Raw genomic sequence first — 3,756 nt, 5'->3', positions numbered from 1 at the left:
TCTTGTCTATGTGGTTGGCTGTCGATGGAATGCTTATCACTCACAGTGCGCGCTTTATATGTTCAGGAAGGATGTGCTGACACGCTTTCAAGACTATGCTGAGAACGACGTTGGCCACTCACTTTGAGGCGGTGAGCACGCACGCTTCGTTCTCTCAGGCCATGCTTGGCAGCGCTACAATACGGTAGCACAAGAGTACATTCACGTGGTTTTTTTTTTACATAATTTGCGGGCTTTCTTTAACTGCTGGAAAAAGGACCACACAGAAGGTACGTCGATGCAAAAAAAATGGATCGGTTGTTTCGTAGCCCTCTCTGCGACTTAAGCGCAACTTCAAAATACTCTAAGGAGCGCAACACGACGGAGAACAATGTGTTAGGTTTCAAGCAGCTCCGTTGCCCCACTTTCTTTCTTATCTTTGGTTCAAGTTACGTGAAACATCCTGTATATTACTGCATTATATGCAACATTGCTATATGAGCCCACAGCTATATACAGCATTCACAGGCCTTGGAAATAATAAAGTACACCGGATTTGCCCTCACAAGTAGCGGTAAAAGCAATCACTGGAGCTACAGTCATCAGTGCATAGTGTATGTACCATCAGCGTCAAATGAAACGCAACAAACGAACTCTAGCGCTAGCAGAAAGAAACAAAAATAATTGCGGCTGGAGAGGAAAAACAGAAATGTCATATTAACACTTCCAAAGAGCGATCTTTCCGTCCGCGATGCGAATAGCAGCCGTTCTTGTATGCTGCTTTGCTTGTGCACATCTTCCAGTTTTGCAGTTAACGTTTAAATTCTCTTGTTGGCGTTTCATTTGACGCTGATACATGTTGATTTCTTCACTTGGTTTTCTGCAGAGCGCGGGAGCTTTTGCCTGCTGCGTTTCCGCCCTGGGCCGGTTCGCTCCTCCTTAAGCGACCTGGCCACCACCGGGTTGCCCTGGGGTCACCATATCGACGCCCTGCTTAGCGCGGACACCCGATCAACATAGGTCAACATGGGGCAGAACTCCCAGCCTCAACCCGTCCTCTAGCACCGGCCTCCAAGCAGCTGGATTACAGGAGAACGCCACAACCCCTATGGAGGAAAAACGCTAAGGCGCCTGTGTGCTGTGCGATGTCAGTGCACGTTAAAGATCCCCAGGTGGTCGAAATTATTCCGGAGCCCTCCACTACGGTACCTCTTCTTCCTTTCTGCTTTCACTCCCTCCTTTATCCCTTCCCTTACGGCGCGGTTCAGGTGTCCAACGATATATGAGACAGATACTGCGCCATTTCCTTTCCCCCCAAAGCCAATTATTATTATTATTACTGTTTTTCTAAACAAGCTTGAAGCAAAGCGACACTGACAACTTCTGCACTGCGCATCCCTTATTTTAAGCAGTTATTTGAGACTTTGAGCCATTCACAACGTTGCAATACACATTCCAAAGCTCTTTTCATGAACCACCCAAGTTCACAATGGGGTAGTTAGCAGATGCATCTTGAGCTTTTTAGGCAGTGATTCCCTGTATAAATCGGGAATTAAATTATATAACATGCACGTTAAAAGTCATGGTTTAGCAAATATTGGTTGTGTATGAAAATGCAACAAAATTTATAAGAAATCTTGCAGAAGTATGCCACACACCTTTGGCTGCTTTGGCAAGTTTAGGGCTGAGAAGTTGTGGCTACACTATCTTTCTTGCAGTATGCCAGGATTCTTTTTCTTGCCCAATTTCAGTCAACGCCCTTAAGCTCCATGCACTATTTAATCTGCATACATACGCAAGCACAACGCATGCAACGGGGATAAAACGACCTCAAGAACTGAGGTGTAGAACAATGGCCTCAAAAGTGCTCAGAATGAAGTGGACTGAAAAGCATGTAAATAACTCCACAAAACACTGTCCTGCACTAAAAATGCAGAAAAAGTATATTTAATTGGGGCAGTAGAGACTGGTGGTCATTACTGTCCTTTTATAAGAATAAAATACATGGACTAAACACTCCACATCATATATTTACAGTAACGTTGACAGCGAATGCATTCCTTCTAGAAAAGTATTCTCTATTATAACCATGCACGTGGCAACAATAGGAAATTACCCAGAAAAGATGTGAAAACATACCAAGGTGTCTGTTGCTTTGTCACGTCCATCATCGATTTCAAGTTGTTGCCCCAAGCAGCTTAAATGCTGCTCAAAGAAGTGTGTCCAAGGCGGTGCCACTGAGGTAGGAGATACTGCCTTCAAAATCACTTTCAGTACTTCTCTCTGCTGCTGCAGGATGCAACGAATAATATACAAAAAACGTTTTCTACCCTGCTAAAAACCTGAAAGTGAAAAATTTCACAGCCTGTATGAAGAAATGCACCAACCATGGCAACAAAATTAAGTGCATGCGAAGAATTTCGTCCAACACTCAGCACGTAGTAACATAATGCCGTATCTCATACTACAATTTTCCACATTGTGTGTACCTCTACTCCGTTGGCTTTCAGCAGCAGTCAACATTTTCTCCGCAGCCATTCATGTAATATTACTAATGATGATGCAGGTTGATGAACCACAGTGGCTATGCGTAGCATGAAACCACAAAAAGAAAGTCTACAGCTGAAGTATTAGCGTTCTTGCACTGTGTATTGCTGCTTTCCTGCACTTAAAAGGCACTAAAGGTATATTTGGTTGGGGCAGTAGAGACTGGTGGCAATCACTGGTTTGGTTTATGGGGGTTTAACGTCTCAAAGCGACTAAGGCTATGATAGACGTCATAGTGAAGGGCTCCGGAAATTTCAACCACCTGGTGTTCTTTAACGTGCGCTGACATCGCACAGTACACGGGTATCTAGAATTTCGCCTCTATCGAAATTCGATCGCCGCGGTCCGCGTAGGAGCACTCACATTTCAGCGTGCAAAAAGTGACGAAAGGAGAGGGAAAGGCGCGAAGAGGCGGAAATTCAAAATTTGATTACCGATAACTCAGATTCCATAAAACGCATCTAAAAAATTTTTGCTGGAAGATATTAGTGTAGCAGCGTCGTTTAGCATCCTAAGCACATCGCATCTTTGTTTATACCGCCTTTCACAGACTCCTTAAGAAAATAGACTACATTGAACGTACAACTGCATAATCTGAGATCTTTTACAAAGACATTTAAACCAAATATTTTTAGGCAACTTCAGGACACGCCGCAGGTTGCATATACGTTTAGAACAAAAAATGACGCTCTTTTTGGTAGACGATGTCACTCATTGGACACATATATATTACAGAAATTATTATACTCAGTACGCGTCAATATCTGTGGCAGCATACGCAGCTTGTACTCGCTGCATGTGTTACATTCTGATAATTTTATTATTCGGTGAACGCGTGTCCTCCAACAGAGCGAAGTTCGGCCGCGCAGCGATAAAACAAGTCCTCAGTCGGCTAAGGTAAGAAGGACGGTCGCTCTTGGCCTTGCAAAATATGAAGGTGGCAAGGAACTTGAGACATTAGGCGCCTAATGCGCTTACGAGAATTCTAAACATAGAGACTTGCGCGCGGCTGCAGTTGATCCAAAGAAATCTGGTGGCCTTTCGTTTGACAAACAAAAGCGGAAAGGCCGCGTACCATTGGCTTCGAACAGAGAAGTTCATATTAATTTGTGCTATCGATAAAGGCCTCTCGTTTAAGGTAGTTTTGACGTACACGAGGGTGAAAATAAGCACTATCAAGACGTGCGAAAAGCGATATCTGCGTAATTATGTACTATATACATCTCACAG

Source organism: Amblyomma americanum, chromosome 3 (genome assembly GCF_052857255.1).
Source record: "Amblyomma americanum isolate KBUSLIRL-KWMA chromosome 3, ASM5285725v1, whole genome shotgun sequence".
NCBI classification, from domain to species: domain Eukaryota; kingdom Metazoa; phylum Arthropoda; class Arachnida; order Ixodida; family Ixodidae; genus Amblyomma; species Amblyomma americanum.
This window is presented reverse-complemented; position numbering follows the sequence as displayed.